This window comes from Cyanistes caeruleus, chromosome 16 (genome assembly GCF_971803275.1).
Source record: "Cyanistes caeruleus chromosome 16, bCyaCae1.hap1.1, whole genome shotgun sequence".
Lineage (NCBI taxonomy): Eukaryota > Metazoa > Chordata > Aves > Passeriformes > Paridae > Cyanistes > Cyanistes caeruleus.
Window position 1 is genome coordinate 13408262 of NC_141716.1, and position 26242 is coordinate 13434503.

The following is a 26242-nucleotide window of genomic DNA, read 5'->3' on the forward strand; positions in this document are numbered from 1 at the left end:
CCCATCAGTCACCAGCAGCTTCAACTACCTTGGCTCCCAAAGCTATCTTAAAGGTAAAGTCACCCCATGACAACGTTCTACAACAGCTTGACCTCTCAGAGAATGAGGGATACCAAACTTGTATGACACGCCCCACAACTGCAGGAATTGCTGCACCTTCTGAGAGGCGTAAGCAGGACCATTATCAGTCTTCAAAGCAGAAGGCGTGCCAAAAACAGCAAAAGCCTGCCTCCAGTGGGCAATGACATCACAGGTCTTTTCTCCTGTGTGAGCCGAAGCCCACATGGCAGAGGAGAAAGTGTCCACACTGACATGCACATACCGGAGCCAACCGGACTCGGCAATTTGTGTGACATCCGTCTGCCAAAGCTCCAAGGCCCTAAGGCCTCTGGGGTTTACCTCTGCTGGCAAAGGCACAGCAAGTGCATGACAGTCGTCACAAGACTCAACAATGGCATGGGCCTCAGGAGACGTCAACTGGAACTGCTTCTGCAAAGTATGTGTGTTCTGGTGGAAAAACCCATGCAATGCCTTGGCCTGAGCGAGCGTATCAGGCTGAGGTGCAACCCCCGCCGGGTTAGCCAACTTGTCAGCCCTCGAGCTACCTTCTGCAATGAACCCCGGTAAACTGGTGTGACTCCTCACATGCAGAACGTAGTATGGATGCCCCCGGGCCTGAATGGCACACGGCAGGGTCTTCAGTAAATGAAACAAGGCAGGATTGCTGACTTCCTTCAAAACTGAATGACCCAACTGCTGGGCTATGTTGGCCACATAGGCGGAATCCGTGACCAGATTGAAAGCTTCCTGGGAAAATTTCTGAAATGCCATGACAGCAGCCTGCAATTCCACCAACTGGGCTGACCCATCCTCATGACCTTCCAAAACCTGCCATTCAGATCCGTCCTTCCAGGTAGCAATGGACTTCTCAGTCCTCCCCGAACCATCAGTAAATGCAGTGGGTCCTTGCACAGGCTCCTGATTATGTTTGGGCCGCAAAGAAAGTTCAGTGAATTTTGCCACTTGCAATAGCTTGTGGCTAGGCAGGTGATAGCTGATCTATCCTGTTGAGGGTTAGGCGTCCTTTTCTTTTTGTTTTGTCGTTCTGGCCTGCCTGTGGAATTTTTACCCATTAGCTGCTGAGACAACCGAACTGTGGGTATTTAGTGGGTGATTGATAAAGGACAAAGAGTGGCCAGGCCTGGGGGTGGGGGGGAAGGGGCAGGAATGGAGGGTGGGGACAGTTTTTGGTTGGTTTTCTTCGGCTTTGAGGAAAAGACATTCATTTTGCTGGGTCGCAGACCTGCTGCGGTGGAGAGAAGGGAATTTCGCCATCACCCAGACGGAGCTGCGGCTTCTTCTCCTTCTCCCCTCTTTGTTGGTGGGGGAGAGGGGACCCCCTCGCACCCCCTGTCCTGCCGGGAACATGTGGCAGTGCCAGCCACCGCCGCAGAGGTGCTGATACACCTCATCCACCAGCCCAGGATCTCAGCTCGGCCCTGCTGTTCCAGCTGAGTGTTCCTCAGAGCCCCGCAGGAGCACCGGGACTGACTGCCCAAGGGGTTTGTGAAGCAAAGCCTCTCCTCCATCCCGTCTCAGCCGAGAAAGCTGTCACGGGGTCCCTGGTTCTGTGTTCTTGTTATTGCTGTAGTTATTGTTTGTTTGTTTGCCTGGTTACACTAGTAAAGAACTGTTATTCCTATCCCCAGATCTCTGCCTGAGAGCCCCTTGATTTCAAAATTACAATAATTTGGAGGGAGGGGGTCTACATTCTTTCATCCCAAGGGAGGTTCCTGCCCTCCTTAGCAGACACCTGTCTTCTAGAACCAAGACAGATTTTGGCGCCCATCCGTGGGGCACTGAGAGAAAAGGGGCAAAAAAGGAATAACAGTTCTTAAATAACCTAACTTTTGTGTACTGGATTTAGAAACCTTGTTGGGTAGAACCATGTTGCTGAGCTTACCCAGCTTTGCGGGGCATGTGGTCACATCTATATTTCTCCCATTTGCTGTACCTTACTTAAATATGGTCCTATAACTAAGGCTACTGTGGCTATTATCCAGTTTGTTTTGTGGATTGATAAGGTGAGGAATTCATGGATGTTTAATGTCCTCTGGACAGCGGGCTCATGGATTCAGAGCTGTCACACACTAACTGGATGGTTTTTGGGTTACTTTAATAATGGTACCTACTGGGAGAAAAAGACAGCTGGGGAAATTTTCTCCCAACCTTTCACCCAGTTCCTTGGGCCTACCCCACCAGTTTTCGAAGGGTTAAAATCTTCTCTGAATGCTAATGACATCATACAGTGGCTGGTGTTGCTGATAGGCCTGCTCTACTTAGCCTTCAGAGACAAAGGGAAAGAGACCGGAAATGCTACCCCAGAGCCTGGCACAGCCCCAGAGACAGGGAGTGCTGCCCCAGAGCCTGGCACAGCCCCAGAGACAGGGAGTGCTGCCCCAGAGCCTGGCACAGCCCCAGAGACAGGGGGTGCTGCTCTAGAGCCTGCCCCTGCCCCACAGCCCACCTCAGAAATGAACCACCCAGAGTGGGTGGGGGTTCTGGTCAAGGAGATACGTGAGATGCTAAAGGGATGCATTTCCTCAGCTGCTGGGAAACCCTCCCCCTGCCTCAAAGAGGGAGAGTCTGATGGTGCTGCAGTGGAACCCACAGACGTTACAACCGTCCAGGTTCCAGCTGAACCACAAGGGCAGTCACAGCCAGCAGCTGTTGCTCCTGTGGAAATGAGAAAGACTAAGTTGACATCACAGCACCCTCTTAATAAGGATAAGAAAGGAGGGCCCTCACAACCCACAGGGGAGCCAGAAGTTGAAATCATCACTGAGTCTCTGACATATGACAGTCTCCGTAAGTTACAAAAAGACATTGTGAGGCGGGGGCTTGAGCCTTATACAACCTGGTTACTTCGGGTCTGGGACCTTATGGGTACAGGCGTGCAGCTGGATGGTGGTGAGACAAGGAATGTGGGACCCTTGACCCAGGACTCAGGTGTGAATCAGATATTTGTCAGGGAGCCAGGGCCCCTTTCCATCTGGGAGCGGCTTTTGATGAGTGTAAGAGAGAGGTTTGTCCACAGAGAGAGAATGGAAGAGCACTATCGTAGAAGGGACTGGAAAACCATTGAGGAAGGTGTAGGAGACGCTTTCTGGGGACGGTCAGAGACACGGCAAAGACCTCTATAATCGAGTTAAGTGTTAGAAGTTTATTTCAGGGCGTGGGGTAGAGAGGTAGAGAGAGAGCGGGCAAGAGAGAGAGAGCAAGAGCGAGAGAGAGAGGGCAAGAGAGAGAGCGCAAGAGAGACGGAAAAAAAGAGACCGAGCTCTTCTATACCACTACTTATATAACCTATACCTTTGAATATTCTATTCCTTTACTAACCAATCTTTCTAAGTATACTAATATAGTAACATTTGTGTACAACCTATAGAAATCGCTATTTTTGCATATTTTTAGTTATCTCAGGGTCCTTCAGACCTTTCCTTATAAGGCTGGGATGAGGGGTCTCAGCTTGGTTTTATTGCAGGAAAGAATGTGTTCTGGCATACCAGCCCGGTTTCTTTGAATTATTCAAACCGTGCTATCATTTGTATTTCTTCCTTAGCCTTTCTGGCTACAAAGTCATATTTATAATTTCTTTCTAATTCTACCTTCCCAACAGAAGGGATCCAACAGCTGAGAGAAGTGGCAATATTAGAGGTCCTTTTTGGGAGGGGTGGACAGCATGATAATGACCCCAACAAAGTCAGGTGCCCTGGGCAGATGTTGTGGAGTCTGGCAAATCTAGGGCCACGTGACTACACCACCTATATTGCAACGATTAATGCCGATAACAGCCGAGAGATGGTGGGTTCTGTCGCCACCAGGCTTAGAAATTTCGACAGTATGGTCCATGGCCCACATCAGGCTAAGATTTCTGCTGTGATTAAGGAACTCAAAGAGGAGATGAGGGAAATGAGGGAAGAGATGAGGAAGAACAGTTCCCATATGGCACCAGTGCGGGTCACAAGCCCAAAACTCCAAGCCCCACGTCCCCCAGCTAGAGAGAGAGGGTACACCTCACGAACTGAGCTGTGGTTCTTTCTACGTGACCATGGGGAAGACATGGGAAAGTGGGATGGGAAACCCACTTCTGCCCTGGCAGCATGAATGTGTCAAGTCGGGGAGGGAACCATTAACCAGAAAGGTTCCACTAAAGTGAAGGTAGCCTCAACCTCCCGTGACCAAACTGCCAGATATTACAGAAAAGAGGATGATCCCCTTGAAGGAACCTCTAGCATGTAGGCCCAGGGAGGAGAGGATGACCAGTGCTAGAGGGGCCCTGCCTCTAGCCAGGAAGAGGCACGGGAAAACTGGGTCTTTTGGACGGTATGGATCCGATGGCCTGGCACATCAGAGCCACAAAAATAGGAAGCTTTAGTTGATACTGGTGCACAGTGTACCCTAATGCCATCAGGACACATGGGGGCAGAACCTGCTTCCATTGCTGGGGTGACGGGGGGATCGCAACAGTTGACTCTGTTGGAAGCCGAGGTGAGCCTGACTGGGAAGGAGTGGCAGAAACATCCCATTGTGACTGGCCCCGAGGCCCTGTGTATTCTGGGCATGGACTTCCTTAGAAATGGCTATTACAAAGACCCAAAGGGACTCAGGTGGGCTTTTGGAATAGCTGCTGTGGAGGCAGAGGACATTAAGCAATTGAACAGCTTGCCTGGACTATCAGAGAAGCCATCTGCAGTAGGATTCCTGAAGGTGGAAGAACAGCGAGTACCAATTGCCACCTCGACGGTGCACCGCCGGCAGTATAGGACAAATCGAGATGCTGTTGTTATAAATTCAGTGGCAAAATAGGGTTAATATAAACAGCGATTTATTATAAAACAATTTCAATCACAAACGAGAGAAAAAAAACCACAATAAAATAAATCAGCGCAGCGCTGGGTGGACAGGGGTCTATACCCAGAGGTACAGATTTACCCAAATCCACGAAGGAGAGTTGACTGTCCGGGGTTTTTATAGGGATTTTGTGTCCTGAGGCCAAACTCTGAGCAATCACTGTTCAACAAAGAGTCTAGATGGTTGGTTGAATGGATTTCCTGGAACCGTAGAACTGAATCAATAGACAACTGGGCAGAGTCCTTTCGCATGTGAAAGGTTCTGAGTGCTTCCTGATTGTATCTTCGGTTGGGCTCTCAGGGTGAAGTGTCCAGGTCTGGTGCGGAGCCGATGGGTATCTCGGCCGGGCTCCTCTCATTGTCTAGCCTGATTGCCCGTGTCCTGCTCTTTCTCTCAGGCTGATAAGCGCCGCCTAGGGTCGTTATCGCCTGAATGGGTAGTTACTGCTGGGTCTGGGGAGGAATCTTTAGGCCACACTATATTTTATATGTTCTACATTGTTATAAATACAGCTATATACTTATTTATTCTTTCACGAATTTTTTTTATCCAAAGTTACATTTATCACACTGTGATCCCCATCCACAAGATGATCCGAGAGCTGGAGAGCCAAGGGGTGGTCAACAAAACCCACTCACCCTTCAACAGCCCCATCTGGCCTGTGCATAAATCTGAAGGAGAATGGAGATTGACTGTGGACTATCGTGCATTGAATGAAGTGACTCCACCTCTGAGCGCTGCCGTGCCGGACATGCTGGAGCTCCAGTACGAGCTGGAGTCCAAGGCAGTGAAGTGGTACGCCACTATTGACATTGCCAACGCATTTTTCTCCATTCCCCTGGCAGCAGAATGCAGGCCTCAGTTTGCCTTCACGTGGAGGGGAGTGCAGTACACCTGGAACCGACTGCCCCAAGCTGGAAGCACAGCCCCACCATCTGCCATGGACTGATCCAGGCTGCACTGGAAAAGGGTGAGGCTCCAGAACATCTACAGTACATTGATGACATCATTGTGTGGGGGAACACAGCAGTGGATGTATTTGAGAAAGGAGAAAAGATCATCCAGATTCTGCTAGAAGCTGGCTTTGCCATCAAGAAGAACAAAGTCAAAGGACCTGCTCGAGAGATCCAGTTCCTGGGAGTAAAGTGGCAAGACAGACGGCATCAGATTCCCACTGAGGTCGTCAATAAGATCACTGCAATGTCTCCACCCACCAGCAAGAAGGAAACGCAAGCTTTCCTAGGTGCCATAGGTTTTTGGAGGATGCACATTCCTGAGTACAGTCAGATTGTGAGCCCTCTTTACCTGGTTACCCAAAAAAGAATGATTTCCACTGGGGCCCTGAACAGCAGCAAGCCTTTGCTCAGATCAAACAGGAGATCGCTTAGGCAGTAGCCCTTGGCCCAGTCAGAACAGGACCAGATATGAAGAACGTGCTCTACTCTGCAGCCGGGAACAATAGCTTGTCCTGGAGCCTTTGGCAGAAAGTGCCTGGGGAGACTTGAGGCCGACCACTGGGATTCTGGAGCCGAAGCTACAGAGGGTCCGAAGCCAACTACACTCCCACAGAGAAGGAAATCTTAGCTGCCTATGAAAGAGTTCAAGCCGCCTCAGAAGTGATTAGCACAGAAGCACAACTCCTCCTGGCACCCCGACTGCCAGTGCTGGGGTGGATGTTTAAAGGAAAGGTTCCTGCTACCCACCACGCCACCGACGCTACATGGAGCAAGTGGATCGCCCTCATCACACAGCGCGCCCGTATTAGAAACCCAAATCGCCCTGGGATTTTGGAGATAATTACAAACTGGCCGGAAAGTGAAAACTTTGGTCTCACTGATGAAGAGGAGCAAGAACAAGTGACACGAGCTGAAGAAGTTCCACCGTACAACCAACTGCCAGCAAAAGAAACACGCTATGCTCTGTTCACTGATGGTTCCTGTCTCATCGTAGGGATGAACCGGAAGTGGAAAGCAGCCATATGGAGCCCCACACGACAGGTCGCAGAGGCCACTGAAGGAGAAGGTGGATCAAGCCAACTTGCTGAACTCAAAGCTGTTCAACTGGCCCTGGACATTGCTGAAAGAGAGAAGTGGCCAAAACTCTACCTCTACACGGATTCATGGATGGTGGCCAATGCTCTGTGGGGATGTCTGGAAAGGTGGAAAAGGGCCAACTGGCAATGCAGAGGAAAGCCAATCTGGGCTGCTGATGAGTGGAAAGACATCGCCACCAGGGTAGAGAAACTGTGAGGGTCCATCATGTAGGTGCCCATGTCCCCAAGAGGAGGGCTAATGAAGAGCACCGAAGCAATGAGCAGGTGGATCAGGCTGCAAAGATAGAGGTGTCAAAGACAGATTTAGATTGGCAACACAAGAGAGAGTTGTTCCTAGCTCGATGGGCCCATGACACCTCAGGCCATCAGGGTAGAGATGCCACCTATAAGTGGGCATGAGACCGAGGGGTGGATTTAACCATGGACAACGTTACTCAGGTCATCCATGACTGTGAGACATGTGCCACGATCAAGCAAGCCAAGCGGTTGAAGCCGCTATGGTACAGTGGGCGTTGGTCCAAATACAGGTATGGGGAGGCCTGGCAGATTGACTACAACACACTGCCCCAAACCCGCCAAGGCAAGCGCTACGTGCTCACAATGGTAGAAGCCACCACTGGATGGTTGGAAACTTACCCTCTGCCTCATGCCACTGCCCGGAACACCATCCTGGGACTTGAAAAGCAGGTCCTTTGGAGGCATGGCACCCCAGAGAGGATTGAGTCAGACAATGGGACTCATTTCAAGAACAGCCTTATAAACAGCTGGGCTAGGGAACATGGCATTGAGTGGGTGTACCATATCCCTTACCATGCACCCACTGCTGGAAAAGTTGAACAGTGCAATGGCCTGCTTAAAATCAGCTTGAAGGCACTAGGTGGGGGAACTTCAAGAACTGGGAGATTAATTTAGCAAAAGCCACATGGTTGGTGAACACCCGAGGTTCCACTAACCGAGCAGGCCCTGCCCAATCTGAGCCCTTTAGAACAACAGATGGAGATAAGGTTCCAGTGGTACATATGAGAGGTATGCTGGGAAAAACTGTTTGGGTTAATTCTGCCTCCAGCAAAGACAGTCCAATCCGTGGGATTGTCTTTGCTCAGGGACCAGGTTGCACTTGGTGGGTGATGCAAAAAGATGGAGAGACCCGGTGCATACCCCAAGGGGACTTGGTTTTAGGGTGAACTACCCATGAAACTGTGCTTGTATCTGTATCTGCCTGTACATATGTATATAGTTAAAGTAGTATGTGTTTGTGTATAATTAAAAGGTTTAATATTTGATGTAACATTTTGGTATGGGAAAAAATTCAGGGTGAATAGTGTTGAGGGTTAGGTGTCCCTTTTTTTTTGTTTTGTTGTTCTGGCCTGCCCGTGGAATTTTTACCCATTAGCTGCCGAAACAACCGAACTGTGGGTATTTAGTGGGTGATTGATAAGGGACAAAGAGTGGCCGGGCCCAGGGGTGGGGGGGGAAGGGGCAGGAACGGAGGGTGGGGACAGTTTCTGGTTGGTTTTCTTCGGCTTCGGGGAAAGACATTTGTTTGCTGGGTCGCGGAGCTGCTGCGGTGGAGAGAAGGGAATTTTCGCCATCACCCAGACGGAGCTGCGGCTTCTTCTCCTTCTCCCCTCTTTGTCGGTGGCCTCGCACCCCCTGTCCTGCCGGGAACATGTGGCAGTGCCAGCCACCGCCGCGGAGCTGCTGATACACCTCATCCATCAGCCCAGGATCTCAGCTCGGCCCTGCTGTTCCAGCCGACTGTTCCTCAGAGCCCCGCAGGAGCACCGAGACTGACTGCCCGAAGGGGTTTGTGAAACAAAGCCTCTCCTCCATCCCGTCTCAGCCGAGAAGGCTGTCCCAGGGTCCCTGGTTCTGTTTTCTTGCTAATGCTGTAGTTACTGTTGTTTGTTTGCCTGGTTATACTAGTAAAGAACTGTTATTCCTATCCACAGATCTCTGCCTGAAAGCCCCTTGATTTCAAAATTATAATAATTCGGAGGGAGGGGGTCTACATTCTTTCATCCCAAGGGAGACTCCTGCTCTTCCTAGAAGACACCTGTCTTCTAGAACCAAGACATGCCCAGAAAAGTTTTCCAGAGTAATTTGCATGGAAGTACTGTTTGCAAAGCTCTGGTCAAAGTCCTCCCGCAGCACCAGGAGCACAATCTTTGCGGGATCCGCACCCATCAATTGCAAACACTGTTGCTTACATTTGATTATCAAATGAGTTATCAGCTCAAACAATGCAGTTGCCGTCTTCTGCGGCTGATGGGGAAGGAAGACCTGCCACGGCGGTGTCGATGACAGGGGTGCCACGACTACCCTGAAGAAGCCGTCCTGAAAAGGACTGCCCAGGGGCACAGGCACGTCCTCTGCCCGGTGAGTGATTTCAGCTCAGCGGCAGCGTGCAGGCGACGCGGAGAGAGAGACTAGAGAGCTGTATGGCATTCCACTGAGAAATAGCCTTGATTATAGCAGGGCCCTCAGTGAAGGGAGCCAGTGACAGCAGCTCCTCGAACAGGGGAAAAAACAGGGTATTTATAGAGGAGGAGAGGGGCGGGGGAAACTTGGATACATGTATTGGGGTGGATTGATAGGGAGGGAAACCAATGGGGTGTAACAAATTAACATGTTTAACTCTAGGGCCTCTGGGAGTGACACTTTTTCTCTGCATGACATAAAAGTATCTCGCCTAGGGAGAAGCTCTCCAGGGGAGAGCCAGGATTTCTGAACTGGCTGGTTCCCCAGCCTCCACAACTCCCCCTTCTTTATTTAATAAAAAGGCATTTCCCAGAGGCCTTGTAATCAACTTTTAAAACAGAACATGCATAAAAAGTAACTATAATTAAGTGTAGGAGACGCTTTCTGGGGACGGTCAGAGACACGGCAAAGACCTCTATAATCGAGTTAAGTGTTAGAAGTTTATTTCAGGGCGTGGGGTAGAGAGATATAGAGAGAGCAAGAGACGGAAAAAGAGCAAGCAAGAGAAAAAAAGAGAGCGCAAAAAGAGCAAAAAGAGCAAAAAGAGCAAAAAGAGCAAAAAGAGCAAAAAGAGCAAAAAGAGACCGAGCTCTTCTATACCACTACTTATATAACCTATACCTTTGAATATTCTATTCCTTAACTAACCAATCTTTCTAAGTATACTAATTTAGTAACATTTGTGTACAACCTATAGAAATCGCTATTTTTGCATATTTTTAGTTATCTCAGGGTCCTTCAGACCTTTCCTTATAAGGCTGGGATGAGGGGTCTCAGCTTGGTTTTATTGCAGGAAAGAATGTGTTCTGGCATATCAGCCCGGTTGGTTTCTTTGAATTATTCAAACCGTGCTATCATTTGTATTTCTTCCTTAGCCTTTCTGGCTACAAAGTCACATTTATAATTTCTTTCTAATTCTACCTTCCCAACATCTCCCCCGTTTTGTCTATGAATAACTAAGATATTAGATACGGTTCTACTCATTAGTTTCTGCATGCATTGGAGTATACAAGGTATAGCTATTAAAACTACAATTATCACTATACAGATTAAAACAAAAAGATAAAAACAACATGCACTTGGGTAAACGACAGAACTCCATTTTTTTTTTTCTTGAGCTGCTTCTGGTAGATCACTTTCTTCTTGAAGATTCTGCGTAGATCAGGCTTGGGCGTCTGCTTCTTGGCTCTTTTTGCAGGGTCACTGGCTGGTGTGGAGGTTTCAGCAGACTTCGATGTGCAGTAGGGTTTCAGTGAGCTTTTGATCTCGTGCCTCTGCTTGAGCCGCGATTACTGCAGCTTGTGATATTTGTGCTAAAAGAGCTTTTTCCAGCTTCTCCCTTAAGGTTCTCTCCAATTCAGTTGCTTGAATTGCTGCGACATGTTGTGGACTTCCTATTTTGTTACAAGCGTCTATCATTTCTGGCACTGTTGGCTTTTCTTTTCCCAGGGCTTTGATCACCTTCTTACATTCGGCATTAGCATTATTTTCGATAATGTCCCGTATCATAATTGGACGGGCTATATCATCACCACACTGGCGTTCAGCAGCTTGAATTACACGATCCACAAATGTTGTGAATGGCTCAGAGGCTTCTTGGCTAATAAGGTTATAAGCTTTTTCATTTCGGTCATCTGGAGGTTCACCTGTGAGCTTTGACAGGGTGAGAGCACGCAAATCTGGATCATTACTACGTCTATAATTGTCCAATACATTTCTGAGTAGTCTCTTCCATTTCAATTCCCATAGCATAAATTGCGAATCTGTAAGGGTGATGCTAGCAAGATTTTTGCAGTCATTGGGCGTGAGAGTATGCTCTTCTAGTGTACTTTTCAGTAGTTGTTTAAAATATGGAGAGCAAATGCCACTGTCCTTTATCGCTTTTCGCAGTTCTTTTATCTCCTGGGGTGGAATAGCTGTCCATGTTCTTGGACCGCCCACCTGCTGACTAAATAACACCGGCATTGCTAGGGGGTTTGTGTTTTCTTCTTTGCAAATTTGTCTTTTGACTTCCAGCCAGTTTGTAAGTTGGCTATCATCATAACATTCTTGGGAATTTATGTGTAGTGGAGCTTCGGATTTTACAATCTCACTTTGAAGTGGTAAAGTCAGGGGATTAGCTGTTGCATGCATAGAATAGTTCACTGTCTCTCCTGTATTTATTAATGCAGATACTGTATTAGAAATTCCCCTTTCCTTTTGTACCTTTTGTGTAGCCAGGTGTAGCGGCGGCCTCGTAGTTGTAGTGTCGGCTGACAGCAGCTGCGATAGGGGACGGTCAGGGGGCAGAACGGGGTGCTGGACTTGCGGATAAGCCTCTGGGAGCTGCGGCACGGCCGGGGGCAGGGAAGCAGGTTTCAGTTGTTCGCAGTTATAATACGCGGGGGCATCTGACAGCGAAGCGGCAGTTCTTGGTGATATTACAGCCGGGTCTGGTAGAGGATCGGGGGAATACACAGGACCAGACGCTGGCGGGAGTAGCGCGGTGTTTTGTGACCATGTGGAAACCTGTGGCTGACACTGCGTTTGTGTAAGTTCCGGTGCAGGGTCGGTGGTGGCGGCCCTCGTGGCAGACAGAACCGGGACCTGCTGCGGCTCGGGACCGCGTGGCCAGAGAGAAACAGCAGAAGGAGCTGAGGGGACCGGGGTGGACCGGGCAGCGGAGGCTGGAACGTCTACGGGTCGCGGCAAAACGGGAGGCGGAGAAAAATGAAACAACGAGATGTTCGAGGCAGCAGTGGTCTGTGTCGGCTCAGGGGCCGGGGTGTGACCCGCTGCTGCCGGCGGGGCTGACTCCGCGGTGACAGGAGGTAGTGGAAGAGTTAAGGAAGAGGCTGAAGTGTGGTTTTGTAACGCAGATAGAATATAGGCAGTAGCCGCAATGACGGCCGCAGGGTGCAGCGGGGGGGGAGCGGGAGATTCTCCGGTGGGGAGGAGGGGTGGTGGAGTTGAGGCGACAGCACCGACGGGGGGAGGAGCCACGATGACATCGCTGGGCGGAGGCGCAGGGGCGGAGTCAAGGGGCGGGGTCGCAGCGGTGACGGGAGCGGGAGGGGCGGGGTGCACCGCGAGGGCAGAGCCGGGGGTGGGCAGCGCGGGGGTTGTGACAGCGGAGACGGGGCTTCTGGAGGGAGCGGGGAGCTCGCCGCTTGCTACACTGGGGGCGGGAACAGTATCGGGAGGGGGAGGGGGAGCAGGGGCGGGGGCCGCAGGGTCCGCCGAGGGGGATGGGATCACCGGAACAGATTGCGAAATCACGGGGGCTGGGGGGGGTGGGGAAGGGACGCGCGGAACTGCGGATGTTGGAGTCGCTGAGTTTCGGGGGGCCGGAACGGGCCTGGCCACGTTTCGGGTCTCCGTGGCCAGGGACAAACGCGTAGTAGGGACCGGATCCGACGCGACAGCCACTGATGGTTGTTGCTTATTATGAAAGAGTTCTACCAGGGCCCTGCACGCTGGGACCAGCTGCGCGGCTGTCATATCGCGGTGTGAGATATTATTAAAGAGTTTAATACCGACCGTGTCCCAAAAATCTCTAGTAAATACAGCTGAACGGTCAGCGTTGGGGAAGTTAAGTAGAGTCCATTCTAAAAGATCTTTTAGCTCTTGTTTCGGTAAATTATTGGACTCAGAGCGTAATAAATGTTTTAGTCGCTTATAGAGGTCTCTGTCGTGAATAGAGTAAGATTGTCCCATGATTAAAACTTGTGCACACTAACCTCAGTACCGGAGAAAACAGCGTATCCAATCCCAGCTTCTCGTGGGGGCTGGCCAGGCTCCCCTGCTGCGGCTCCAGACGCTGCTTTTCGGGTTCCTTCACCAAGCTCCGCTTCTAGCTGTTGCTTTGCAACACTGCAGCGAGCTCAGAACCCCTTTCCAGCACAGCACCAAGCGGTGCCAGGCACCTCGCTGTGCTCCAATCCCGGGCTGAGCCTCCCAGAGCTCCAAAAGACACCGATCCTCAGCGTCTCTGGACTCAGGAACTCCCCTTGCAACTTTAAAGAGCTTCGGCCCAACTCGCTGCTAAGCAGCGTGGTCCTTGCTCACGGTACTGGGAAGGCAGGCACGACAGATAAGTGTTAGTTACCGTCCATGAGGGTCTCTTACAGCTGAAGAAAACGATCTGCTCCTGCCTGGCTCGCCAATCTGTAGGAGACGCTTTCTGGGGACGGTCAGAGACACGGCAGAGACCTCTATAATCGAGTTAAGTGTTAGAAGTTTATTTCAGGGCGTGGGGTAGAGAGATATAGAGAGAGCAAGAGACGGAAAAAGAGCAAGCAAGAGAAAAAAAGAGAGCGCAAAAAGAGCAAAAAGAGCAAAAAGAGCAAAAAGAGCAAAAAGAGCAAAAAGAGCAAAAAGAGACCGAGCTCTTCTATACCACTACTTATATAACCTATACCTTTGAATATTCTATTCCTTAACTAACCAATCTTTCTAAGTATACTAATTTAGTAACATTTGTGTACAACCTATAGAAATCGCTATTTTTGCATATTTTTAGTTATCTCAGGGTCCTTCAGACCTTTCCTTATAAGGCTGGGATGAGGGGTCTCAGCTTGGTTTTATTGCAGGAAAGAATGTGTTCTGGCATACCAGCCCGGTTGGTTTCTTTGAATTATTCAAACCGTGCTATCATTTGTATTTCTTCCTTAGCCTTTCTGGCTACAAAGTCACATTTATAATTTCTTTCTAATTCTACCTTCCCAACAATTAAGAGAATTAAAAAAATGGGTTTTTAGGATGGAGGCAACTCATCGCTTGAGTCTCCAACTGCCCAAAAGGTCCTCAAACCATTGGGCCTCCTTTTCCTTTTGAGTTCCCTGGCCAGGTTGTTGATTTTCTGGATGCGTGTGTAGATGCTTTTGCCATGATTGGAGAAGCTGAAGCAGCACAGCCTGTCGAATCCCTTGCAGCTCTGTCCATGGGTAAGGAGTGGTGGCGCTGCCCATGGACAAGCACATGTGGTCTTGCTTGAGAGTCTTTGCGAGGGTGATCTACACGTTCTCCTGGGGCTGTGCTACCAGTCAGGCATCTATGACAGATGTTCTCAGGAGTATCTAGAGGGAAGGAACTTAAGGATGGTTCTGCTTCTCATGGTCTATAATGGAACATAAAAAGGTTAACTTCTGGTTTCGGAGGGGGGGCTCCCCCCTCCCTTTTTTTTTGTTTTGTTTTGTTTTGGTTTTTTTTGTTTTGTTTTGTTTTGTTTAAAAATTAAGAAAGAAGTGGGTACAGGGGATGAGGTAGTGGTTGCTGGTGGGGCCATTTTGCGTAGAGGGGGACGCATGGCTAAGGCACCAGCAGTAGCAGCATTAAGCTGCATCTTTGTGCAAATTAGCAAGTGAGTAGTTTGAGGGTAGGTATTTAAGGTGAGAAAGGGAAGAGGGGGAGGGAAAAGGGAAGGGAAAGGAGTTAGAGGAACTTGTGCGTTTCACAGTGTTGAGCTGTACGTTGGCTCTTGTCATTTGACAGTTTTGGTGGCACGACGATTTGGTTTATATGAAGTGGGTTGTCTGGCGGTAAGCTGTGTTGGTCGCCGTCTGGTCGATGGTCTGGTGGCGGGCTGGCTTGGTGGGCTCCAGCAACGTCGCCATCTCCAGGCTGCGGTGGCTTGTTGTTTTTGAGAACCTGTGTGTGTCTCAGGAGATTTTGACTGATCTGGTTCTGGTGCAGGGTTTGCAGGGCCTAAGTATGGTTTTATATTTTTCCCTGAGAGCCACCTAGGACCAGATGGTGTTGACACACAAGCATATCCTCTCCCCCAGGTAATCAATGGGAAGGGTCCCAGTGTTTGCTGTGATTCAGGGTCTTTGATCAGCACCGGCGGCTTCTCCTTGAGTTTGGCATGGGTTGAATTGGAGAAGTGCCGTATTACAGGAGGGTCAGGCTCTGTAGGTGAACAATTCAGAAAATTCATAACATACAGAGCCTTACAGAGCCTCTCAATGGGAGGAATGATCTCTGTTCCTCCCTGCTGCTGATCAAGGACTCTCTTAAGGTTCTGGTGTGTCCTTTCTACAATTGATTGCCCTGTGGGAGAGTGAGGTATGCCTGTGGTGTGCCTCAACCCCCACTGACTGAAGAAATCTCTCAACTTGTGAGAGGTGTAAGCAGGTCCATTATCTGTTTTTATTTGTTGGGGGACTCCCAGGGTAGCAAACGCAAGGAGAAAATGTCAGATGGTATGTTTGGCATTTTCTCCTGCGTGGGCTGAGGCAAACACTGCACCAGAAAAAGTGTCCACCTAAACATGAACATACTTAACTCTCCCGAAGGACGGGACGTGGGTAACATCAGTCTGCCAAATCTGGCAGCTGTTGAGTCCTCGGGGGTTAACTCCAGAATTCATCGCTGGAATTTGAAAAGATTGACAATTGGGACAGGTGGCAACTATTGCCCTGGCCTGATACCTGGGTAACTTGAACATCCTCATCAGGGCGGGGATGTTCTGATGGTAAAATTGGTGGGACAATTTTGCTTGTGCAAAAATGTCTGGGACTATGGCTGCTCCAGCAGACATGGCTAAGGTGTCCACTCTCTTGTTACCCTCCGCGATGGCACCTGGGAGGTCAGTGTGTGACCTCACATGCATGACATAGTATGGTTGCTTTCTGTGGGAGATGAGATATATTAATTCAGAAAGCAATTTGTATAAATTTGGGTTAGAGACCTCCTTCAGAAATGCATGTTCTGCTCTCATAGCTATTCCAGCCATGTAAGCCGAATCGGCCACCAGATTGAAAGGTTCTTGGAATTTCTCAAAAGCTCTGACGACGGCTGCTAATTCAGCAATCTGTGGTGATCCCTCAACCACTTGGACATCAGACTCCCACTTCTGTGTCCTGGGGTCCTTCCAAGTCATTACTGACTTGTGAGATTTCCCCGAGCCGTCAGTAAAAACTGTCAGAGCCTTGAGTGGTGTTTTGCTAAGTAATAATTTGGGGACTAAATTAAATGTGGTTTTGAATAAATTGTGGCCAGGTGGGTGTATAGAAATTTGGCCTGAATAGCTATTGAGAGTGAACTGAAGGCTTTCGTTGGTTTGGAGTAACGTCTCTAAATCCCCAGTTGTCAATGGAAGGAAAATGCATGTGAACTCACACCCCGCAAGAGTGCCATGAAGACAGGGCCTCCTGGACTTCGGTGATGGATTCCCGGGCTTCCGGGGTGAGGGCATGCGGGGAGTCAAGGTCCTCGCTGCCATGGAGCAGATTGAAGAGGGGCGCAAGGACTTCTGTCATTATCCCAAGCAGAGGATGTACCCAGTTGATGGACCCGCAGAGCTGATGTAGGTCCTGAAGGGTCTTGGGGTCGTCTCTGATGGTCAGCTGCTGGGGCACGACGGTCCGCTCACGAATCCGGAGTCCAAGGTAGGTCCAAGGGCAGGTGTACTGGATCTTGTCTTCGTGGATTTCAAACCAGCGTCCTCAATTGTCTTTATAGTCTTTTGCAAAGTCCGGTGGAGGTAATCGTCATCAGCGGCACAAACCAAGATGTTGTCCATGTAATGTAATATAACCGCGTCTGGGAAGAGGACTCTCACTGGGGATAGGATGTGGGCTACGTACCATTGGCAGATGGTGGGAGAACTTTTCATCCCTTGCGGGAGAACAAGCCAATGGTATCTTTTTAGCAGCGCCTCTCTGTTTGGGGAGGGAACTGAAAATACAAACCTGGGGGCGTCTCGAGAATGGAGAGGGATGTTAAAAAAGCAATCTTTGATGTCTATGATTGCAAGCTTCCAGTCCCGAGGAAGCATGGAAGGTGAGGGCATGCCAGGCTGGAGGGGGCCCATATCCTCAATGACCTCATTGATTTTTCAGAGGTCATGGAGGAGTCTCCACCTGTCTTTGCCTGGTTTGCGTAAAACAAAGACAGGGGAGTTCCAAGGGCTGTTGGACTCAGTGATGTGGCCCTTGGCGAGCTGCTCCTCCACGAGGGCTTCTGGTGCGCGCAGTTTGGTTTCCGAAAGGGGCCACTGATCAACTCACACTGGATGGTGCTGTTTCCAGGTGAGTTGGGGGATGGTGGGCTTAGCGCGCTCTTCAGTGACCCCCACTAAAAATCCTTACTGGGAATACGCAAAGAAGCCCCCCACTGGGATAGAGATCCCTCCCCCAGAGGGTGATTGGTGCCCTCACAACAAATGGCCGGATGGTCACCATTTCTCCTTTGGGACCTTCTACTATTACATTGTGCCTGCTTCTCATAGACACTGCCACTCCCCCAATTCCCGAAATCATCCCCGCCACAGGCTGCAATTCCCAGTTGGCTGGCCACTCGGGATGGGCAATGATGGTAATGTCCGCTCCTGTGTCTAGCATTCCTGGGCGATGGATCTTTTCCCCTTTACTGATGAGTTCAGTGGGAGAAATGCAGCACTCAATATGAATGATCAGCAAGTCTCGTTTATTGGTAACTCTAACACCACTTATATAGCATCAATAATTAGGCTCATACATAGTGCAAAAAGCAAGCTCATTATTGGATACTTCATTTAAGGTCAACTCCACCTAATTCTACATTCCTGTGATCGCTCATCTATGCTGAATTCACATTCTTCTGATCACAGCGTCCTGTTCTCAGTTAACAGTTATCACCAAGGCCTTCCTGACTTTGCAACATCTCACACCAACTGTACTCTATTGTCTAATTCTTTCCCAGCTAACTGCTGCATGGGAATATGACCTTTGCTCTCTAGCCATTCCTCTATACTTTACAGAACAGGTGGCACTCTATGATAAGCTTGTTGAGGCCCACAACCTGAGTCCACATGGCGGTGGGATTGAGGGGAACCTGTTACAGTCATTTGGTAACAAAAAGGCTTGTGCCACTGGAGTCTGCTGTTTTAAAAAATAAGGAGGGTCTGTGCAAGTTAAAGAGATGAAAATTTCATCTCCTGGGTGTAAAGTCTGGACTTCAGGTGTTATATGGACTTGTCCCGGAGAGTTAATTGGATCCCCAAGTATTAAAATGTTGGAGGGACCACCTGGTGGTGCATGTTTCCCTGTGGGGATCTTATAAACACAGTCACCCTCAAGCTGCAAGGAGAGTCTGGTTACCAGTTGGCACCGGGTTCCCATCTGAAGCGCTCCACTTGCTGGATCTGAGGTTGTGGTTCCCGTGGAGGCGGGATGGTGGACTTGGCAGGAGGGGTGGAGCGGTCCGGCATTTGATTTGATGTCAGAGCGCGGGGCCGTTCCGCACTCTGCTTGAAGTTTCCCGAACGCCAATTTGATCAGGGTAACCGTTGGTGGGTAGGTGGTTGTAGAAAATGTCTCTCCGGGCAGAGACAGACCTCTTTAAAAAAATGTCCAGGTTCACCACAATTAAAGCAGCGGCTTGTGCTGGAGTCTCTCATTTGCTCCACTGCATAGGCACTAGATATCCCTTCTGCCACTCCCTTTGCAACTGCAAGTGTTACTATATTCTCAGTTGGGGCAACAAAGTGCTTGGTGCAGGCTTCTACCATTGGTCAATGGTTGGTTCAGGAAGGGCTCGTAAAACTGCCTTACATTTTGAATTTGCATTGACTATTGCCATTTTGGCCAGTAATTCTTTTTGTTCTTGGGAGCCCTCTATTTGTTTTTCAATTGCCAATTTTAGTTTATCCACAAACTTAATAAAGGATTCACTTGCCCCTTGTTTAATGTTTGTGAAGCTCTGTGTAGACACTTTATCATCGGGAGTGACAAAAAGAGACATCTTGGCAGCATTGGCAATGTCATGTAACGCTGCCTCGGGCAGATCTCAGGCCTGATCTCTTGGTTTCTGGCACCTTCTCCTGCCAGTTGTTCGAGTTAAATTTGGTTTGTTGGCACCTTTGGCATATGCCTCTGCCAACTGTTTCAGATGTTTTTTCCACTGCCTTTCCCATAGCATGTATTCTGCTGGAGAGAGAAGGAAGTTCATGATATTTTTAATATCATGAGGCACCATGACATGGGCAGTGGAGGTGGCTTCCAGTAGGTGTTTGAAAAAATGAGAGCCCCGGCCATGCTCTTCAGCGGCTTTGCACAGCTCCTGTAACTCTCTGTAGTGTAGGGTCTCCCATACATTAATGAGTGCCCCTGCCCTGTCCTTCTTATGTACTACAGGGAAAGCTAAGATCTTTTTGGACAGGGCTGAGTCCCCCGCCCGTTTGGCTTCCCTCTGTACTTCGGCCCAGTGGTCCTCATATTCAGATTCTGAATATGAGGACTCACTGTCCTCATCTCTTGGAGGAGATGGGGGACACTTGATGACAGTGCGTGGCCATTTCTGGCAACCGGTACTGGGTCGCTTGTGAGTGGCTGAGGAAGCCAAGATGGCTTCCTTCTGGCTGCTGTCATTACCACTTCTGGTCCCAGTGTTGGGAGGACTGGTGGTGGGAATGCCATTGGGGGCAGAGCTCTGGTTGGAAGGGGTGGGACTGGGATCCACAACGGGGAGGGGTTTCCCGATGGAAGGGGAGGGGCCTGATGCGGTTACACCCAGCGACGCGATGGGAGGGGAAGAGGAGCAGGGCGCAACAGGAAGAGAAAGGGTAGAGGCGGGAAAGTGGCCATTTTGAGGTGCAAGGGTGGGAAAACCTGGGTGCGAAGAAGACAAGATGGCAGGGCTGGCCACGTTGCCGGTGCCATCTTTACTAGCGTTAAGAACCAAGGGGGATGCAACCGGGTATGTGGGCGTAAGGAGGAGGGTAGAGGAAAGGTCCAGAGCAGCATGGCCAGTGCTGTCCTGGTAAGGGTAGAGAGGCGGTGGGAGGGTGTCAGGGAGACGGCAGCAACCCTGTGCCTGGTGGCTACGTCCACCCGCCAACTGTCTCTCAGATAGGGAAGAGGGTTTAGGAACACTTGGAGAGGGTAATGGAGATGGGGATTTCAACTGGGGGCCCAAAACTTCATCAGCCCTTTTTCCCTCTTTCTCAACAGAAAATATAATGGTTTGAAACAAAGGAAAAAGCTTGGCAACTGATAAATCTCCCCCTGCCTGAACAGTATATAACTTTCTCCCCACATTGTCCCAAAATTTTCCCGATTTAACAGAAGTAGAATCAACTTTAAAATGTTTAAAAATTCAATGAATAAATCTCTTTAACTCCCCTTTTGAAAACTTAAAATTTCCCACTTTGAGGGTGCCCACAACTTAGATATAAAAGTCCCTCTCAGGAGGGGTCAGCTTGGGTCCGGAAAGCTGATTCCCCATCCTTCTCACTCCCCACCCAGCAGCAAAATGCAAACAAAAATGAGAAAGGCCCAAAAAACCCTTATTGGGGTGACTCACACTTTTTCTTCGGCCGATGCCGATGAGGCCAACAGAAAGCTAGTGGGTGGGTGGTCACCTGGCAGCCGGTCCTCAAGGGCTCTTCTATCTTCTGTCTTCTTAGCCCCAGATAGTCAGCGAGGGTCCCGGTCGCAGCCCTTCAGATTGCCTCTTGCTAGAACACAAGAGGTTCTCCTCGGGGGGTGGCAGCTCTAACAGTGGCACGCTCTGCAGTTAAAACTGCAGGCGGACGCTTCTTCAGGGGCTCTTCGTCTGCCCCATGTTGGGCACCACTTGCCGCGGCGGTGTCGATGACAGGGGTGCCACGACTACCCTGAAGAAGCCGTCCTGAAAAGGACTGCCCAGGGGCACAGGCACATCCTCTGCCCGGCGAGTGATTTCAGCTCAGCGGCAGCGTGCAGGCGACGCGGAGAGAGAGACTAGAGAGCTGTATGGCATTCCACTGAGAAATAGCCTTGATTATAGCAGGGCCCTCAGTGAAGGGAGCCAGTGACAGCAGCTCCTCGAACAGGGGAAAAAACAGGGTATTTATAGAGGAGGAGAGGGGCGGGGGAAACTTGGATACATGTATTGGGGTGGATTGATAGGGAGGGAAACCAATGGGGTGTAACAAATTAACATGTTTAACTCTAGGGCCTCTGGGAGTGACACTTTTTCTCTGCATGACATAAAAGTATCTCGCCTAGGGAGAAGTTCTCCAGGGGAAAGCCAGGATTTCTGAACTGGCTGGTTCCCCGGCCTCCACAAGACCCATTCCAGGACATGCAAGGGATCAGACCACTCATCATTTCATTGGCCAATGATACCTGTGGGATGCAAATCTGGAGTGGTAATGAAAACAGCAACATCAATGGAAGGATCAATGTAATAAACCTGACGAGCAGAAACTGCTTGCCGAACTTCCTCCAGCACCTGCCGTACCTCTGGGGTCAGTGTCCAAGGTGACTTTAAATCAGAGTCTTCCTTTAACAGATCAAACAAGGGAGACAGTTGTGTCGTGGTCAGTCCCAAATAGGGACGCAACCAAGTGACAACACCCACCAACTTTGGGACATCATTCGGTGTCTTCACTGAACACACAAATTGCACCTCTTGATGTTGGATTGTTCCAAAATTTTGACCCCCAAATACTTCCAAGGAGGCTGTTGCTGAACCTTTTCTGGAGCTACCTGCAGCCCGTGAGAGTGCAGGGCAGTGATCAGCTGAGGCTGTATCCTCAGCAGTTCATCCTGGGTGGACACAGCCAAGATGTCACCCATATAATGGTGGAGATGTTCATCAGGAAACTGCTGGCAAACTCCAGACAGGGCTTGAACCACATACCATTGGCAAATGGCTGGTGAATTTCACATGCCTTGTGGCAAAACCTTCTGTTGATATCTCTGTGCGGGTTCAGCATTATTGACAGCTGGCACCAAGAAGGCAAATTTTGGTCTGTCATCAGGATCCAAAGGAATTGTAAAGAAACAATCCTTCAGATCCATGATGAGGACTGGCCAATCAGCAGGAAGCATGGTGAGTGACGGCATGCCAACCTGCAACATCCCCATGCTTTCCATCACAGCATTAACTTTCCAGAGGTCTTGCAGCAACCCCCATTTCCCAACCTTTTTTTTGATGCAGAAAACAGGAGTGTTCCAGGGACTGGTAGAAGGCTCCAGATGACTCCAACTGTTCTTGCACTAAATCACAGGGAACAACTAATTCATCTTGAGGGAGGGGCCACTGGTTCTCCTGAATGGATTTTTCCAACAGCCACTGTATAGGAGGCATAGGACAGTCTGCACCCTCCAGCACAGTGGCCCCTATCAAAAATCCATCCTGATACACACACCCCATGCAGCCAGAACATCCCTCCCCCAGAGAGTTATTCAAGAGTCATTCACAACGTACAGCCAAACCATGGCCGTGTCTCCTTCTGGGTTTGTGATGAACACGGGCCTTTGGCTCACATAGCATTGTGCTGCTCCTGCCAACCCTGCGACAGACGTCTGTACTGGTTCCACCCCAGGGGCTAGTCTGCAAGTCTGACAATGGTGATGTCTGCACCAGTGTCAAGAAGCCCACGGAGGCTAACCTCTGGCAGTGTCTCACCAGGGATGGACAGGGTACACGCCCTCTCAGGACTATCTTTGGCCGTCAGGACAGCGGTCCAGTGAACCTGAGACAGCCCAGTGGACCTGAAGCCACCATCTCCCTGCAACCAGTTCTCAGCTCTGCAAACACAAGACTTAAAAGGCACAAGTTGAGCAAATCTGGTTCCAGCAGGTATAGTGATGGGGGGGTGAGCATGGAAACCATGGCATAAATTCATCCCAGGAAATCCTAATGAATGATTCCCAGGTACACAATGATGTCCTGGGCAGTGGTATTAGACTGTCCCACAAGTAACGCAGTCATGCCCTCACCCACTGGACCAAAAGCATCCAAGGGAACACTCTGCATTCTGCAAGAGTCTAAAACAACTGTTTCTGCTGTGGCCCGCAGGTAAGCTGAGCCACAGGTGCTGGCTACAAGCTGGCCAAGCAGACCTCCATTGGCTCCAGGGTGTTAAGAGAGGCTTGTGTCTGAGCGTGTCTCTCCGTCGCGTTCTGCTTCCCGTTTCCCAAGCCCAACAAAGGCTGGCCATTGGCACGGACCACTGCCTTGCACACATTCACCACATGATTTGACTTTCCACACTGAGCATGCAAAAACAAGGGAGTTGTTACCCCCTGTGCTTTCTTTTTTTGTTTCTTGCTGGCCTGAGCATTTCCCTGTTGCCGCTGCCCACCCTGTGGCTTCATCCAGATTGGCTGCAGAACGGCAGCCACAATAGGCAGTTCATCAGCAGTGACACCGACTTTTACACACGCCTGTGCCATCTGCGGCAGCGAGGGATCACCAGGGAGCATCCCAGTGATCCTCCAACACACGGAATTACAGTTAGTCCTTGAGAGGTGTTTGAGCAAGAGCCATCTTGCCTCGTGATCCTGCACCTGCCTCTCCACAGAAGCAGTCAGCCTATCTGCAAATCGCAGAAAAGATTTGTCAGCCCCCTGGACAACTGTCACAAAGGGCTCCTTTGGGGCGGCCATTTCTACGGCCTGCACCATTGCTGCCATGCCCATCTCCTTGCATTGCGCAAGCACAAGAGGGTCAAGGCTAGCCTGCCTATTAACATCAGCAAAGCTGTCTGTTCCCAGCAGAGCATCAGATCCAATTGCATGCCTGGCACCTCACTGACCCAAGGCAGCATTCTGCTGTACTACTTGACATGCCAACTGAGCCCATTGCAATTCAAAAATATTATATTCAACTGGCTGAAAAAGAACACAGGCTAAGCTCTGGATGTCATAAGAGATCACCAACAAGACCTCGAAGTGTCTGCATGACTTCACTTGACCTTAACCCATGTTTTTCAGCCATCTCCCAAAGATTCGTCAAGGCTTTCCAGGATAACGGCTGATGGGTTCTCTAAGTCGCACCCTGAATCACAGGGAACACCTGATAACCATCGGAAGAACGGCCACACCTGCTATGTTTTGTCTCGTGGACTCCTCCGAGACAAGGGTAGGCACCTGGTTGGAAGTCATTGCAACAGCGCTTGGCGTCACAGCCGTCGTAGCACCAGCAGGGCCAGAGAAGTCATCCCTGTCTTTCGGGGGCTATTTCCAAATCATAACCAGCCACCTCATCAACCTTAGCTTTTACAGCCTTCCAAAACCGTGCCTGGTCCCCTGGCCGTACGGTCATTTGGCAGGGGTGTAGAGTCCATAGGCCAGCTGAAGAAGCCCCACCAACCAGGGCCCTCTGCCCCTCTGCCCCTTTGGCTTCTTGATGGCCGTGCCTCCGCCTGGGCCAAGAGTAAACAACGCAAAGACCGTGTCTGCTTCGGCCAACGCAGCCGCAGGAGATGGCAGAGGCACCCCCACCCCAGCCATGGCTCCGGGCGGTGCCCAGGCACCCGAGGCGTGACGGGGCAGAGCCAGCTGAGCACGGCCCTCCCCCAGCGCGGGGAAGGAACGAGGTGCAGGGAGGGGCGCGGCACGTGAAGCCTCGGCACCGTCCCGCCCCGCTGCCAGGGGCTGTCCTGGGCTCATGGAAGGGGAACACCACAGCACGGAACCGGCAGAATCCAGCCCGGTGTCCGTGCCACACCCAGCACCCCCTCCCACCCCCAGCAAAGCCGGCGCGGGAGGGGAGGCATTCGGCATCGCCCCCAGCAGGGTCCCACCGGTGATGCGAAGCCCAATGGCCAGCACTGGCTGCTCCGCGCAGAGTGGCACTGGCGCCCTGCCCACTGGGACAGGTTCCGAGAGAAGATCAATCAAACCCCCACCCTCTGGGACGGCACCCACCTGTGCATGCATGGCAGCCGGCGGAGAGCCCGGCCCCCCCACGTCAACCCCCGGGGGATGCAGCACAGCCCCAACACAATGAGCACATGGAATCATCCCCGGCTCCGCCTCCAGGGGTGGCGCAGGCCCCTGCCTTGGCAGCTCTCCTTCCCCCTGCGCTGGGAACGCGCACAGGGAAGGCGACCCTGCCCCGCTCTTCTGCCTCCTGGGCGCCGGGCGAGGCGAGGCCATGCCCATCAGCTCCGCAGAGCCCCCGAAAGCCTGCTGGCCCCCGCACACCTGCCAGTCGGGGCTCAGCTCGCTGGGGGCCCCAGCAACCCCAGGTGAGCCAACCTCAGAATCCAAGATACATCCCTCCCCCAGCCCCACAGCACGGGGGGGAAAAGAGAGCTCCGCCCCGCTCCCAAAGCCGGAATTCATGTCATCCCCTCTGTGCAAGTCAGAGAAAACCCACACTGAATTATCAGAAGAGGACCCACAGCTCCCCAGAGCATGGTCACACTGCCTCCAGATGATCTCCAGATCATAGAGCTGAGCTATTTCAGCATCATACCCTGCAAGCATCGCCTGAATCAGGGAATCCCCTAATGTGTCCCAAGCCTTTCTCAACCACAGGAAAAAACCCCTCAGCACAGCCATAATAATAAAATCACTGAAAATCAGCATCTGAAACGTCGATCCACTTTCTATCTAGTAAAGCGTGCCAAAATTCCATAACCAGGGCATCCATCAGGGAGAACCCGAGAGAGGCCATTGCACAAAAAACTTAGCAAACACGACACTGCAACACCTGTCTAGGTCACCAGATGTCGCTATAGGGCACGGAATGATTCACATGGACATGGTTCAGTGTATGACAGGAAAAAGGATTCTTTTATTTTCTCGACTCCAGTATTTATAGATTCTCAGCAATGACCAGGGATTGGATAGTTAGGTTACCACCTTCCCAATCACACTGGTTGTGCAAAACTTCCATCAAAAGACGTTTCTTAAAAAGAATGTATACACATTATATTTGTAGTTACTCTCCTGGGAAAGTGGCTAGAAACTATGAAAACAAGATCAGAAGATGTAATTTTCAGGTCAACAGTGCTGTCTACAGGGGAAGCAGACAAAGGTGTCTCCAATGAGAGGCTCCTGGTTTATTCCTACAGAACTGTGGAGGTTTTTTTTGCCTGTCTTGTTTTAC

The 26242-nt window shown here is 50.5% G+C and overlaps 1 long non-coding RNA gene across 1 annotated transcript; it reads right to left on the minus strand.

Annotated features, from left to right (window-relative positions):
* Nucleotides 1-108: 108 nt before the first annotated feature.
* On the minus strand, nucleotides 109-25075 carry LOC147650229 (uncharacterized). The gene is made up of 5 exons (XR_015277132.1): nucleotides 24628-25075; nucleotides 23557-23720; nucleotides 21464-22943; nucleotides 9044-9250; nucleotides 109-1059 (listed from the first exon to the last, which is right to left on the minus strand). It is a non-coding gene; the product is annotated as an uncharacterized LOC147650229 (long non-coding RNA).
* Between the last annotated feature and the right edge of the window lie 1167 nt (nucleotides 25076-26242).